This window comes from Salvelinus alpinus, chromosome 29 (genome assembly GCF_045679555.1).
Source record: "Salvelinus alpinus chromosome 29, SLU_Salpinus.1, whole genome shotgun sequence".
NCBI lineage: Eukaryota > Metazoa > Chordata > Actinopteri > Salmoniformes > Salmonidae > Salvelinus > Salvelinus alpinus.
The window spans coordinates 34,620,102-34,637,030 of record NC_092114.1 but is presented as its reverse complement, the minus strand read 5'-3'; the positions used below and the strand labels follow the sequence as shown (position 1 = coordinate 34,637,030).

The following is a 16,929-nucleotide window of genomic DNA, read 5'->3' as shown; positions in this document are numbered from 1 at the left end:
TCGTGATGACATTGGTTACACTACCTTCAGCTCCAGTAACTTCTCTACATTGAACCTGAATGGGAAATGACTCCATTCATTTCAATGGAACATATATTTTATTCAGCCCTTCCAGGAAAACCAGGAAAAAATGATTGGGTACTAAGGAGTGAATATTAAACTGACAATTTTCAAAGTGTTAATACATTTTATCTAAAATGATCTAATTAGTTTTTTGAAGAATAATTTTTAAAAACAACTGCATAGCGGTCTCCACTGAAATATCACGCTGTTTTCCAGTCTACAGTGCCTTCAGAAATAAGTCAAGGGGTATGAATGCTTCCACATTTTGTTGTGTTACAGCCTCAATTCAAAATAGATTAAATAGATTTTCTCCCCTCACCCATCTACACACAATACCCCATAATGAGAAAGTGAAAACATGTTTGTATAAATTGTTGCAAATTTATTGAAAATAAAATACAGAAATAACTAATTTACAAAAGTATTTACACCCTAGTCAATACTTTGTAGAAGCATCTTTGGCAGTGATTATAGCCGTGAGTCTTTCTGGGTAAGTCTCAAAGCTTTCCACACTTGGATTTTTTCAACATTTGCCCATTGTTCTTTAAAAAAAATGTCAAGCTCTGACAAATTGGTTGTTGATCATTGCTAGACAACCATTTCAGGTCTCGCCATAGATTTTCAAGTAGATTTAATTCAAAACTGCATCTCGGCCACTCAGGAACATTCACTGTCTTCTTGGTAAGGAACTCCAGTGTAGGTTTGGCCTTGTGTTTTAGGTTATCATCTTGCTGAAAAGGTAAATTCATCTCCCAGTGTCTGGTGGAAAGCAGACTGAACCAGGCTTTCCTCTAGGATTTTGCCTGTGCTTAGCTCCATTCCGTTTATTTTTTATCCTGAAAAACCAAAAAACACCAGTCCTTAACGATTACAAGCATACCCATAACATGATGCATCCACCAATATGCTTGAAAATATGGGAGAGTGGTACTCCGTAATTTGTTGTATTTGATTTGCCCCAAACATAACACATTGTATTCAGGACAAAGTGAATTGCTTTGCCACATTTTTTGCAGGATTACTTTAGTGCCTTGTTGCAAACAGGTACATGTTTTGTAATATTTGTATTCTGTACAGGTTTCCTTCTTTTCACTCTGTCAATTAGGTTAGTATTGTGGAGTAACTACAATGTTGTTGATCCATCTTCAGTTATCACAGCCATTAAACTCTGTAATGGTTTTAAAGTCACTATTGGCCTCCTAATGAAATCCCTGAGCAGTTTCCTTCCTCTCTGGCATTGGTTAGGAAGGACGCCTGTATCTTTGTAGTGACTGGGTGTAATGATATACCATCCAAAGTGTAATTAATAACTTCACCATGCTCCATGATATTCAATGTCTGTTTTTTATACATTTACTCATCTACTAATAAGTGCACTTCTTTGCAATGCATTGCTTAAAACCACCTGACCAAGTCCTAAAGCAATGGGACTCCCTAAATCGTCCTCAGATTATTACCAATCCCACAAGGTATGACCCCAAACACCCAGGAAAGGCTACTCTTCTTGATGTTATCCTCACAAATAATCCTGATAGGTATCAGTCTGGTGTTTTCTGTAATGACCTTAGTGATCCCTGTTTTACAGCCTGTGTTTGTAATGGCTGCTCAGTGAAACGTCCTGTCCTGATTTGTCATAGACGATTGCTAAAAACCTTTAATGAGCAAGCCTTCCTTCATGAACTGGCCTCTGTAAAATGGTATAGAATCAGCTTGATCCCCTCTGTCGAAAACACTTGGACCTTCTTTTTTGATATTTTCAGTGGTATTGTTAAGATTGCTGCCCCTATCATTGCCAAGCCTGTCTCTCCTTTCTGTGGAGGTTCTCATTGCTTGGAAGGCAGCCATAGTTTGTCCTTTATCTAAAGGGGGAGATCAAGCTGATCCTAACTTTTGTATGCCCATTTCTATTTTGCCCTGTTTATCAAAAGTGTTGGAATAAATTATCAAGAAAGCCAGTCAGTTGATTATTGACGTCTATAGTAATCTCTCTGGTATGCAATCTGGTTTCCGCTCAGGTTATGGATGTGTCACTGAAACATTAAAGGTCCTCAATGATGTCACCATTGCCCTTGATTCTAAGCAATGTTGTGCTGCTATTTTTTATTGACTTGGCAAAAGCTTTTGATATGGTAGACCATTCCATTCTTGTGGGCCGGCTAAGGAGGATTGGTGTCTCCGAGGGGTCGTTGGCCTGGTTTGCTAACTACCCATCTCAAAGAGTGCAGTGTATATAGTCAGAAAATATGCTGTCTCGGCCACTGCCTGTCACCATGGGAGTACACCAAGGCTCAATCCTAGGCCCCACTCTCCTCTCAATTTACATCAACAACATAGCTTAGGCAGTAGGAAGCTCTCACATCCATTTATATGCAGATGATACAGTCTTATACTCAGTTGGCCCCTCCCCAGAATGTGTTAAATGCTCTACAACAAAGCTTTCTTAGTGTCCAATAAGCTCTCTCTACCCTTTACCTTTGTTTTGGAGGTGTTCAGAACAAGGTTACGTGGTTTGGTAAGAAACATGCCCCTCTCCCCACAGGTGTGATTACTACATCTGAGGGTTTAGAGCTTGAGGTAGTCACCTCATACAAGTACTTGGGAGTATGGCTAGACGGTACATTGTCCTTCTTTCAGAATATATCAAAGCTGCAGGCTAAAGTTAAAGGAAACCAAGTCTAGATTTATCGTAACCGCTCCGCTTTCACCCCAGCTGCCAAACTAAACCTAACCCAGATGATCATCCTACCTATGCTAGATTACGGAGACATCATTTATAGATCGGCAGGTAAGGGTGCTCTCGAGCGGCTAGATGTTCTTTACCATTCGGCCATCAGATTTGCAACCAATGCTCCTTATAGGACACATCACTGCACTCTATACTCCTCTGTAAACTGGTCATCTCTGTATACCCGTCGCAAGACCCACTGGTTGATGCTTATTTATAAAACTCTTAGGCCTCACTCCCCCCTATCTGAGATATCTACTGCAGCCCTCATCCTCCACATACAACACCCGTTCTGCCAGTCACATTCTGTTAAAGGTCCCCAAAGCACACACATCCCTGGGTCGCTCCTCTTTTCAGTTCGCAGCAGCTAGCGACTGGAACAAGCTGCAACAACACTCAAACTGGACAGCTTTATCTCAATCTCTTCATTCAAAGACTCAATCATGGACACTCTTACTGACAGTTGTGGCTGTTTTAGGTGATGTATTGTTGTCTCTACCTTGCCCTTTGTGCTGCTGTCTGTGCCCAATAATGTTTGGACCATGTTGTGTTGCTACCATGTTGTTGTCATGTTGTGTTGCTACCATGATGGGTAGTCATGTGTTGCTGCCATGCTGTGTTGTCGTCTTAGGTCTCTATGTAGTGTTCTTTTGTCTCTTGTCGTGATGTGTGTTTTGTCCTATATTTATATTTAATTATTTTTTGTATTTTTAATCCATGCAGGAGACCTTTTGGTAGGCCGTCATTGTAAATAAGAATTTGTTCTTAACTGACTTGCCTAGTTAAATAAAAAGGTTAAATAAAAATAAATAGGAAAACTTTCCTGGGTCTTTGTGGTTGAAATGTACTGCTCGACTGAGGGACCTTACAGATAATTGCATGTGTGGGGTACAGAGATGAGTTAGTCATTCAAAAATCTGGTTAAACACTATTATTGCACACAGAGTGAGTCCATGCAACTTATGTTTACTCCTGAACTTATTTAGGCTGCCATAACAAAAGGGGTTGAATGCCTAGACTCAATACATTTTAGCGTTACATTTTTTATAAATTTGTAAACATTTAAAAAAACATAACTTCACTTTGACATTATGGGGTATTGTATGTAGGCCAATGACAAAAATATATATATTTAATACCTTTTAAAATTCAGGCTGTAACACAACATAATGTGGAACAATTCAAGGGGTGTGAATACTTTCTGAAGACACTGTATTCAGACCAATAGGTTCCATTTCGGAGTGTGGGTCATATGTACATGACGTTGTGCTTTCATAGATGCTGATTTTGGTGTGCATATGTCAACCATGGAACCCTTTCACTTTAAGTGGACCATACACATGCATGCTGACAAACAGTACTGTGGCGTGTACATTAGGCAGCATACAGATGAACTAATTATGATTTTCACTGACACCGGATTCTCACTGACCTACGTTACAGTAATGTAACTGCATAACATTGACTAATGACACTGCTATTCGAGGTACTCCGCCTCTTCACGGAGGAATTGGAGAGGCAAGGGTTAGAACAAAGGGCAGAGTCAGAACCCATCCCAAGACATTGGTTCAGCATGAAAGCAAGTCTACTCTAATGAATAGAGTTTCGTTCATTGAGAATGTGTGGTTACCCCCACGATTACCAAACTGCGTTGAACCTCTGTAGCCTACTAAATCCACCATATGTATTTCTGGATGTGGCTGTGTGTTTCTCAGACACAACACCCAAACTTTGTCACTGTTTGCATAAATTATTGTCCTGTTCCTTTAAAAAGCAGAGTTACAATTCTGTTCACTCTTATATTACCCAGAGTACTCAGCGCAGTTAAAATGCGAGCGAGCCAGTCTAAGCCGGTTTGTAACCTCAGGGTATGGAATTATCTCTTAATATGTAGCCGTTAGTGGTCAGGACGTCACACGAAGACAGGGAGAGAGAAAGAGTCCGAGTGAGGTTGGGAGGGAGAGAGGAGGAGGGAGAGAGGGGGAGGGGGGGGGAGCCCCTGTGCTTTCAGGGCAGAAAGACGAAAAGCTACTTCTTGCAAGACGCTGATTCTAAACCTGGCATCTTGACAAAAAGGGATCATTGTGGAACTTCAGACCACAGGGTGGGGCATATACGTTGTTTAAACAAAAAATTAAATAGGAAGAAATGCTGGAACATAGGCCATCTTGATAGACGGAGGTAGCAGTAAGATTTGTAAAATGGGGCAGTGAGGGTATCGATGTCTTCAGTGAAGACATCAACACATGCCTATAGATGCACACAAAAGGCATAAGAAACACATCTTAACCAAACAGACATACAGGCAGGTTTTCTACATTAAACCATGTGAGCCCTAACCCCTTGAATCACATAACTGATACTCTTATGCCGGGTGCACACTACACAACGTTCAAAATCATAACGTCGCCGAGCCTCTCACATTAAGTGACCGTATTTCCTGTATATTTTTGTCTTGCAAACGTAGTGGTGCGCACGCTCAACGATCTGGCACAGACGGGGTGTCACACACTACAAGATTCTTCACTTGGTCATGAAGATTCTCCATACCACCATGCTTTCTTGCGAAAAAACAATGATGTGATTAGATTGATTAGACACTTTGGTTAAAGGCAAGTATAAACACATACTAATAGTCATGGCTCCTGCTCGAGAGTCTACAAATTATGGGTGACGCGAAACAACCTCTCAAGGGCTTTTTTGACGAGCTCTCATTGGCTATTGCTGATCGCCATTCTCAAAACTTGTCGTTGCACATCTCACACTACAAGAGCATTGCCGATTTTGTTCTGATAAAATCAAACATGTTTGAATATATTGGGATGTCTGGGACTGCTCAAAGACGGGATCGGTAGCCCTGAGATTGCGTCTCTAAACCGTTCACATTAAATGAGTGTCGGTGACGGGCCACGCACACCGAGTAGGGAACTGGACAGACAGTGACATTCAATAATGCCTTACACTCTCTTGCCTGCATCTAGCAGATATAGGGTGTAATCATTAGTTGTAAACAAGAGTTTATATTGGACAAATTCAGGTATATTTATCCCCATTTTGTGCCGTTGGCTTCCATTTAAGAAACGTTTTCAACAGAATTGGCGGAAAGAATACACCCCTGGTCATACAGTTCACTTTCATAGCAGCCACATTGTATTCAGTCTCACATCTCTCCTCTCAAATGTTCCCTTCGCTTGAGGACTTCAATGCACAACACATCAGCTGTATGTGACCAGACGAAAAAACCTTTCCAAGTCAAACCGCTACACACAGCCTACATCGTTTCCACCATATTAGCTAAAGTAACGTAAAATAACTAACGTGTTAGTAAACCCTTTACAATCCTGCAGTAAAGTTACAGTGTACAGTAAGCCATTACACCGGAGGCCCCGGTGGCAATAATTTAGTAATACCAAAAGCTTACCGTGACTTGGGAGAGTTCCAGTGTTGTGTTGGAAAGTCATAGCGAGCTAGCTAACATAGCATCCCTCTGTTTGAATAGGGTGTTTCAGTGTGCTAAACTAGCTAGCTGCATTTGCTAGCTAAGTAAGTAAAACGGAGTGTAAAAAAAAATAGAAAAAAAAGAAGAATCTCTAGCCTCTCCTTTATTTTGGAAAAAAATGTTTTGTTCAAAACTGTTCACCTATTGTCTTTCTCTGAGTCAACTACCTCACCACAATTTATACACTGCAGTGCTAGCTAGCTGTATCTATGCTTTCAGTACTAGATTAATTCTCTGATCGGGTGGACAACATGTCAGTTCATGCTGCAAGAGCTCTAATAGGCTGGAGGACGTCCTCTGGAAGTTGTCATAATTACTGTGCAAGTCTATGGAAGGGGATGAGAACCATAAGCCTCCTAGGTTTTGTGTTGAAGTCAATGTACTTAGAGGGAAGCTTGCTGTCCTCTGGCTACACCATAGTGCTACCCTACAGAGTGCTGTTGAGGCTACTGTAGACCTTCATTGCAAAATGTGTTTTAATCAATTATTTGGTGACAAGTAATTATATTTAGTATAGTGATCTAAAAATTAGAACTTTAAATGTTTTACAATTTAAATTTGTATGAACTTCTCTAGGGTAGGGGGCAGCAGTCAGAATTTTGGATGAAAAGCATGCCCAAATTAAACTGCCTGCTACTCGGGCCCAGAAGATATGATATGCATATAACTCGTAGATTTGGATAGAAAACTCTAAAGTTTCCAAAACTGTTTAAAATAGTGTCTGTGAGTATAACAGAACTGATTTGGCAGGTGAAAACCTGAGAAAAATCCATTCAGGAAGTCGTTTTTTGTTGTTGTTGTAGTTTTCTATTCAATGCCATTACAGTATCCATTGACTTAGGACTCAAATTGCAGTTCCTATGCCTTCCACTAGATGTCACCAGTCTTTAGAAATTGTTTCAGGCTTGTATTCTGAAAAATGAGGAAGTAAGAGCAGTCGGAATGAGTGGACCCTAAAGTGTCACAGAGTTTTTTCATGCGCGCGACAGAGAGTACCTTTCTTGTTTACCTTTTATATTGACGACGTTATTGTCCGGTTGAAATATTAGCGATTGTTTAGGCTAAAAACAACCTGAGGATTGAATATAAACATCGTTTGACATGTTTCTATGAACTTTACGGATACACTTTGGATTTTTTGTCTGCCTGTTTTGACTGCGTTTGAGCCTGTGGATTACTGAAGAAAACGCGTGAACAAAACAGGTTTTTGGATATAAAGAGACTTTATCGAACAAAAGAAACATTTATTGAGTAAATGAATGTCTGCTGAGTGCAAACATATGAAGATCATCAAAGGTAAGAGATAGATTTTATCTCTATTTCTGACTTGTGTAACTCTTCTACTTGGCTGGTTACTGTTTGTAATGATTTGTCTGTTGGGCTATGTTCTCAAATAATGGTACGGTATGCTTTTGCAGGAAAAGCATTTTTTAAATCTGACACCGTGGTTGGATTCACAAGAAGTTCATCTTTAAACCTATGTAAAATATGTTTTGTTTTCTGAATTTTTATAATGAGTATTTCTGTATTTGAATTTGGCGCCCTGCAGTTTCACTGGCTGTTGAAGAGGTGGGACGCTACCGTCTCACGTACCCTAGAGAAGATCAATTCACTGAGGAGGATGTTCCTCCTCCTCACACACATACACAAAAGGACAACACAAGATCCCACTATACAGGGCCAGGTGAAAATAGGTTACAGGAAGAGAGAAACAAAGACGGAGTGTCTGAAAACATCTTGCTCGTTTCCGATGCCTTCTGTGGGCTGACGCCACTAACTGTACAAACAAAATATATTTCAGGTCTGGCCACCACCACAGAAAGGTGCCCTATCGCAGAAGGCAAACTGTAGTTCTCATCATGGTCGGCTGATGCTGCCATAAAGGACAATGATGAGGAAATATCTCAAGGGGCAGAATAGCAATCTGTTCCAGTGCATAAACATGCTCATATGAGAGAGGTAGAGGGCTGTGGTTAAAGACAACGAGGATATAGCCCTGTATTATCGTTAGCATTAGTGAGTAGCACAGGTGAAGGACATATGGACACATGAAGACAGTGTTTCCAGACCTGGTCCTCAGGGACCCCCAACCATTGCACATATTTGTTCCATTCCACCACTCATCAGCAAACCTGATTCAATGAATCAACGGCTGAATTGACTAGTTGAATCAGGTGGGCTAGTGCTGCTGGAATCAAACACATAGTGCATTCGGAAAGTATTCAGACTCCTTGACTTCCATATTTTGTTAAGTTACAGCCTTATTCTAAAATTGATTCAATTGTTTTTTCCCCTCATCAATCTACACACACCCCATATTGACAATGCAAAAACTGTTTTTTGCTAGTTTATAAAGAATTGAAAAAACTGAAATATTACATTTACATAAGTATTCAGACCCTTTACTCAGTACTTTGCTGAAGCACCTTTGACAGCAATTACAGCCTGGAGTCTTCTTGGGTATGACGCTACAAGCTTGGTACATCTGTATTTGGGGAGTTTCTCCCATTCTCTGCAAATCCTCTCAAGCTCTGTCAGGTTGAATGGGGAGTGTCGCTGCAAAGCTATTTTCAGTCTCTCCAGAGATGTTCGATCAGGTTCAAGTTCGGGCTCTGCCTGGGCCACTCAAGGACATTGAGACTTGTCCCGAAGCCACTCCTGAGTTGTCTTGGCTGTGTGCTTAGTGTCGTTGTCCTGTTGGAAGGTGAATCTTCTCCAGAGCGCTCAAGACCTCAAACTGGGGCACATGTTTTCATCAAGGATCTCTCTGTACTTGCTCTGTTCACCTTTGCCTCGATCCTGACTAGTCTCCAAGTCCCTGCCGCTGAAAAACATCCCCACAGCATGCTGCTGCTGCCACCACCATGCTTCACCGTAGAGATGGTGCCAGGTTTCCTACAGACGTGACACTTGGCATTCAGGCCAAAGATTTTAATATTGGTTTCATCAGACCAGAGAATCTTGTTTCTCATGGTCTGACAGTCCTTTAGTTGCCTTTAGGAAACTCCAAGTGGGCTGTCATGTGCCTTTTACTGAGAAGTGACTTCTGTCTGGCCACTCAAATCAAATTTTATTGGTCACATACATGCGTTTAGCAGATGTTATTGCTGGTGTAGTGGTGGAGTGCTGCAGAGATGGGAGAACCTTCCAGAAGGATAACCACCTCCACAGAGGAACGCTAGAGCTCTGTCAGAGTGACCATCGTGTTCTTGGTCACCTCCCTGACCAAGGCCCTTCTCCCCCGATTGCTCAGTTTGGCCGGGCAGCCAGCACTAGGAAGAGTCTTGGTGGTTCCAATCTTCTTCCATTTAAGAATGATGGAGGCCACTGTGTTCTTGGGGACCGTCAATGCTGCAGACATTTTTTGGTACCCTTCCCCAGATCTGTGCCTCGACACAATCCTGTCTTGGAGCTCTACGTACAATTCCTTCGACCACATGGCTTGGTTTTTACTCTGACATGCACTGTCAATTGTGGGACCTTAAATTAGACAGGTGTATGCCTTTCCAAATCATTTCCAATCAATTGAATTTACCACAGGTGGACTCTAATCAAACAGGATGCACCTGAGCTCAATTTCGAGTCTCATAGCAAAGGGTCTGAATATTAATGTAAATATGGTATTTCTGCTTTTAATAAATTTGCAAAAATCACTTTGATGAGGATTTTGTTTAAATTTAATCCATTTTAGAAATATGTCTAACATAAAAAACTGTGGAAAAAGTCAAGGGGTCTGAATACTTTATGAATGCACTGTACGTTGAGAAACACTGTCCAGAAGGAGAGTCTGAGATGGATGCCATATGTCAATATATAGTGTCACTTCAGACTCTGAGTCCAATATAGCAATTCCTGCATACAAAACCTGCCTTCCCATCACCCCCTCTCTTCATCAACCCAAGTCTGAGGGGGTACTGTTGCATAATTGTCTCCTCCCCTCATCTACATGGAGATGCTACAAGTCTATAAAGCAGTATTTTATACATGGTCATGTAAAAAGTAGAATTTCCATGTAACCTTGTTATTATCCCTCCATGTTCCTCCCACTGTCAATCCATCTTAATTTGAGTGTCATGCAAATGATAACCGGACCAAGCATAGACACCACTTCTCCTTCAGTCTTTCATTTTCCCAACTCATCCCCTTCATGCACACCTCCCAGCTTACCTTTGCAGTGAGTTCATTTTTCATTTTAAGCTCTTAAAAAACTAAAAACCCAATTAATCAAACAAGGGAACACCCAGAAATGGGGATGTAGTGAAAGCCTACTGGGAGGCGAAACTACTCATCCAGAACAACGGTGCCAATTAGCCACCATAGACAACAGCACAGTTATTGACAGATTCTCTTTCACCTACTGGCCTTAGTTCTCTTTACACTAGGACACAGAGAGCAAAGAAATGAAAACTACAGTATAAGTGTACTGGACTGGTGTTCACTGTTAACAATTCTGTTACTACTACTTTACTATTCTGGCTGACTCATAACAGCACAGACATCCCTACAAATCAGTGAAGGGGACAGTGTTTGGATGACAGGGAATGATACACATCCTGGATGACACGTCCTGACTGTCAACATTGGGAAAAGTTCAACATTGGGGGGGGAAAAAAAGGTCAAAAGAGCGGGAAAAGGTCAAAGCCGTGGCAGGATACGCGTTCCACAAAAGGTCACAGCGTCAAAGTGGTATGATTTGTGTGAAAGGTATATTTTGGTGGACAAAAAAACATTGTGGAAAGTGACAATTAAATTCACTTCATTTAACAAGACGTGGCACACCATAAAATTTAAATGATTTTGTAGGACGTAACTACGTCTAAGTACTTTTCAAATGACTTTTTATTTTTATTTTTTTAAGATGTGAAACGAACAGTGCAACAAAAGGAGAGCTACAGTAGTGTAGCACACCAGCCACACAATCTACTGCAAGGAAATGTGAGATTCTACTGCCTGCCGGATCTGGTAAGTGCTAAAAGAAGGGAAACACCTTCTCATTGACAGGTGGGAAGAGTTACTTATGTCAATATATAGTGTCACTTCAGACTCTGAGTCCAATATAGCAATTCCTGCATACAAAACCTGCCTTCCCATCACCCCCTCTCTTCATCAACCCAAGTCTGAGGGGGTACTGTTGCATAATTGTCTTCTCCCCTCATCTACATGGAGATGCTACAAGTCTATAAAGCAGCATTTTATACATGGTCATGTAAAAAGTAGAATTTCCATGTAACCTTGTTATTATCCCTCCATGTTCCTCCCACTGTCAATCCATCTTAATTTGAGTGTCATGCAAATGATAACCGGACCAAGCATAGACACCACTTCTCCTTCAGTCTTTCATTTTCCCAACTCATCCCCTTCATGCACACCTCCCAGCTTACCTTTGCAGTGAGTTCATTTTTCATTTTAAGCTCTTAAAAAACTAAAAACCCAATTAATCAAACAAGGGAACACCCAGAAATGGGGATGTAGTGAAAGCCTACTGGGAGGCGAAACTACTCATCCAGAACAACGGTGCCAATTAGCCACCATGGTGCCATACGCATTTAACCTTCATGGTCACTGACACAATGGCAGAGGTTCAACACAAGAGAACACAGTGGCATTAGGACCCCCGTGGACCTAAAATGTTCTTATGAAAGGAGTCATTCAAAAAGGTCTCACTTTGTCTGATCGAACCAATTATAGGCTACCCTGTTCACACTACTGAGCTGAACTACACTGGGCTGAACGGTACTGGGCTGAACTGGTTACGCATCCACCATCTTTGCTGGAACTGTGCTGGAAAGGACAATGTGAAAACTAAATATCTATTCCAGCACAGCAAGGTTTGGGTAGGCACAGTTTATTTTATGTATCCCTTATTTTACCAGATAAGTTGACTAAGAAAAAAAATCTTATTTACAGCAACGACCTGGGGAATAGTTACATGGGGAGAAGGGGGGTGGGGGTGAATGAGCCAATTGGAAGCTGGGGATGAGTAGGTGACGATGATGGTATGAATTTAGCCAGGATGCCAGGGTTAACACCCCTACTCTTACGAGAAGTGCCATGGGATCTTTGGTGACCACAGAGAGTCAGGACACCTATTTAATGTCCCATCCGAAAGACCGCACCCTACACAGGATAATGTCCCCAATCACTGCCCTGGGGCATTGGGGGATTCTTTTTTTGGACCAGAGGAAAGAGTGCCTCCTACTGGCCCTACAACACCACTTCCAGCAGCATCTGGTCTCCCATTCAGGGACCGACCAGCACCAATCCTGCTTACTTTTGAGGCAAGCCAGCAGTGAGATGCAGGGTGGTATGCAGTTGTCTGAAAGGGTATGAGTCATCTGGGACCTGGTGATGCTTGGCGACCACGTGTTCCACATGAGTTCCACAGCTGCGTTTTGCTTATCGAGCAAAAACGTTGGGGAGGCCTGCTAATTAAGCGTCGCAGGGAGCCATTCATCTGGGCTGATTGTTTCTGCACAGGGTTTAATCAGCCTCGCGTGAAGCCCACTGAACAACACAGCAACCCCCATTCAGGTGTTAACAAGGCCGTGACGCCAAACATACACATTTAACATGCAAAACCAAGCATTCTTGAGACCCATTCGCAAACCAATTACATCCCATGCTGCTATTGAATTAAATTGATACTCTTCTTCTGAGAGTTTGCTGGCTAAGGCCCAGTTAAAAGGGGCATTCCAAGGTGAGTAGTAAAGGTACCTTTTTCTATGACTGACAACAAATAGGCCAATGCAATACCTGTGTAATATCTGTGGGAAAGTCTAGCCAATTACTTTCGCATCTCACTTCCAGATTCAAACAATGGTTTTCAGTAAACCAATGGCTATGTATAGCCTGCAGCTGTTGGGGATTTCATATAACCTACACATTTTTGGTTCAGGACTTACACTGAACAGAAACCACATTACAAGCAAGGGTATCCCACAATGCACGCCTCGGCACTCCTCTTTGGGAATGCCCTGGCTCTCACTAAAACTGACGTCTTTTTCATTGATACTCACCAACTTGAACCGGGACTGGTTTCAATTATAATTATTTCAAGGAACAGAATAGGTTAAAGGTTAAACCATAAACTATATATGCAAATAAGGGGACATCATTGGCTGTGCTGACCTTTCATGACCTGTGGACAGCGAGAAAAAGGCTAAAACCAACACGGCATTACAGTGATCTTCTCAATACTAAGTTACCGTACAGGTTGCAATGTGCACAATCGCATTGTGAATCAACTGCAATATTGTTTGAAAAACATTGTTACTGGACATGTCAGAAAGATATTAGAAGCCTGTGAGGACACATTTTTCTGCACTCTCCTTTCGTTTTACACACGTTGCTATGCGAGATGGATCCCTTGTTTATCACTACACATACATTCATTAACATCGCACATATCAATCAATAAGCTACTGACAACAAGGCTTCTCCCCCTCAAAGGATTTTCACTTGGGCGGATTCTTAAATAAACTTCATTTTCCTGATTAAGATGTAATTATACAGATTTCTCTCCCCTCAAACAGAGAGCGTTTATATCTTAATTTCAAGTAAGTATGGACACCTAAATGAGCATAGATTTTAAATGGGGTCCCTCTTCTAAGGATCCCTCTTCCACGACTGAAAACACAAGGAAGGCCTTTCATTGGACACAGCAGCTTTCAGAAGATATCACAGGCAGTGTGCTGGGTATGACAATCCTTTTGCACTGCAAATGTATTTGAGCTTAAATAACATAGGTCTACTTGAATGCTGGACAATAACATAGCAAAGCTAGTGGTACCAAAGCTGACTGACTCAACTGCAAATTTGAGACTCCTTTAAATAAAAAATTAAGGCTACCGTCCTAATTTACCCTACCCCCTCATAAAATCATCTCTGATATAAACTTAAGTGGAAAAGCCGCCGGACCATAGCTTCTCCAGACCAATAAGTGGCACACTCTGTTGATATTTTGCAGAGAGCTTCCTGTACACTGTCGTAGGAAAGTCTGAGGTAATGGTGTTGTCATGACTCTGCTTTTGTATAGAATCAAATCACATTTTATGTCTCCTGCGCTGAATACAACAGGTAGACCTTAACGTGAAATGCTTACTTACAAGCCCTAATCCAACAATGCAGATACTTTAAAAAATGAAGAAAATATTTGCTGAAAAAATTATTAAATAAACTAAAAATAAGAAAAATAACAATAAAATAACGAGGTTATATACAATGGGGTACTGGTACCAAGTCAATGTGCAGGGGTACAGGAACCAACAGCTGGTGAATAGCTGGTGTCAAGGCACACAGGCTTTATCTGTGAGAGTTCCAGTCTCCTGCCAAACCCAGGGCCATTGAGTCAATCTGGACATGCCAACTCAGTGGTAGGGTCATCACACACACACACACCAAAAGCGAGGGTCTCTTGAAACAAGCACTGAGTGTCTGAATCAATGGGTGAGTGCAATCAACATTGTACTTTTCCCCACACCACGTGAGAAAAATACCTTCCCTATAAAAGGTCATGAGATCAATATTAGGATAGTCAATATTCGAGGGACCACCACAACATGCTCCTTTCATCAGGCGTCGTTGTGGCTGGATCCTAAGTACATCAGTGGAGGGCACCTGGTCTATTGTTACCCAACCGCAGGTGCACTGGTCGCTTATTTAGAGCCTGTCACTTTGTTGTGTTTGAACAAAGGGGGTGTTTAAAGGGTAGCCTGCCTATTTTCTAACCTTTTTCCTTTTGACCAAGGTCAATGATCCTGAAGCAGAGCCAAGGCCACTTACATTGAGTTCTGTTGTGATCTTTCCCTCCAAAAATGATAAAGCCTACGTAAACTGTCCAGTTTGTCTGATATAGGCCTAAAATCTTCTTATAAGCCATGTTTGTTTGGAACAGATTTGTCCCCAGGAGAGGAAGCAGTTGCTTATCCTTAAATGAGATGCAGAGGCTGATAGTTTTAACGGATTATAAAAATGGCATCTGTAAGTTCTATTGAGCCAAGGGACTGGCTTAGCCATGATTTGTGATAGATCTGAAATACTGCATTCATGATACACATCTACAGAAACCAAACAGTGTAACGTTTATCAAGGCTAATGCTCGACCTTTCTTTGTGGAACTGAATCTGTACGATGGGAATTTGTCAGCATTGAATCTTGGCACAACGTCGCATCGAAAATGCAGGAGGACGAGTGACGGAGGCCTGATGGGCATTGCTACACCAGGCAGTCAGTTGCGATAAGGCACCGTGGAAATTAAAAAAGTGTGCACACTGAAATCCCTTCATGGGCAGCTCCAGTCTGCTGGAGCACATCAATTGTGTTAAAGAACTGCAAATAAATCAAATAAATAAATAACATTGTATGTCACATACTACCTGAACTGAGTACACCCTCCTTGATTATGAACTATCGATGCTCTATATCTGGGACAGCATTCACAAATATGCTAAAGCCACCCCAAAAAATGATAAGACATTTGTAATAGATTCCTCTTCTACCCCATGCAGTTGAGTGTGATCAGGGCCATAGGTCTCGCCATACAAATACAGTGTGGGAAGGAGCAGATGGATGGTAGAGTGATACACATTGGAGGACATGGCCATGGCTGTTCCATCATTGACAAAGCAGTGCCGTAACGTTCATTCATACTGCTAGACAGTGTTCAACACCAGGGACTACCATTCATAGACTGCAGACTTTTATTCATAGAGAAAGGGAGAGAGAAAGGGAGAGAGAAATGAGCACTGGATTTTCCAGGGCTCAGAAAGTACAGTACTTCTATATTTTTGTCTGGTGGGTGGCAAAGCACAGGTGAAATACATCTCAAAAATGTAGTGTAGGCTTATAAAGACAAAGGGAAAAGTAAATAAACAAATAAAATCTTCAGACAACAAGACCCACGATGAAGGATCCATGTTTGGAAGTGTTAATCCTTCATTACTGAATATCTTGGATTGGTAAAGATACAGTTGGTTATGCATCTCTTATTTCCATATATGATTGAAAGAAAATACTTCCTCTTGGCTGAAGTTTTAACTAAAAAATAACTTGACATTGCACCTGAATACCCCTGTGTAATTCTAAAGTTGAGACCCCAAAATAGAGCAGACATAGGGTATATTTGAAACTTTTAGGAATGGGCCCTCCTGCGTTCAGAATGGGCACACCTGTGTTCCAAATAACAGCAGTCTTCATCAATTCCGCTGAGACTTTTCCTTACATTGTTCCGTAAACTGTAGCCTATAATTAGACCTATATAGACACTTAGAGCTCCCGCAGTCAGATTAATTCTTACAAAGTAATTCAATGAGGGATGAGTAGAATAATTGAAATGTAATTCAATCTGTTAACCATCGATAGGCTAATATAATGGTTTAGGACTATTCTCATTGGGAACAAATGTATTTTGCAATTTAGTCTCTTCCAACAGCTGCCTGGCAAGAGAGTCTACATATGAACCCCGAAATGTTGCCAAAGCCGCATGAGTATCAGACAGTTCGGCTTGTCCCGGTTCAGTAGCCTTGGCTCTACCCAAACCACCTATATAAATAAATTAGGCGCTCTCTCACTATTGACTTTTCTGCTGCACCGAGAATAATAGCCAGCACATATTAGCTAATTTGCGTTTCTTTCCTAACGTCAT

At 41.4% G+C, this 16,929-nt stretch overlaps 1 protein-coding gene across 2 annotated transcripts in view; it reads right to left on the bottom strand.

The window, feature by feature from the left end:
* The window catches only part of LOC139558562 (transcriptional repressor p66-beta-like), a 59,842-nt gene that overhangs the window by 41,698 nt on the left and 1,215 nt on the right, over nucleotides 1–16,929 (bottom strand). The window lies entirely within an intron of this gene.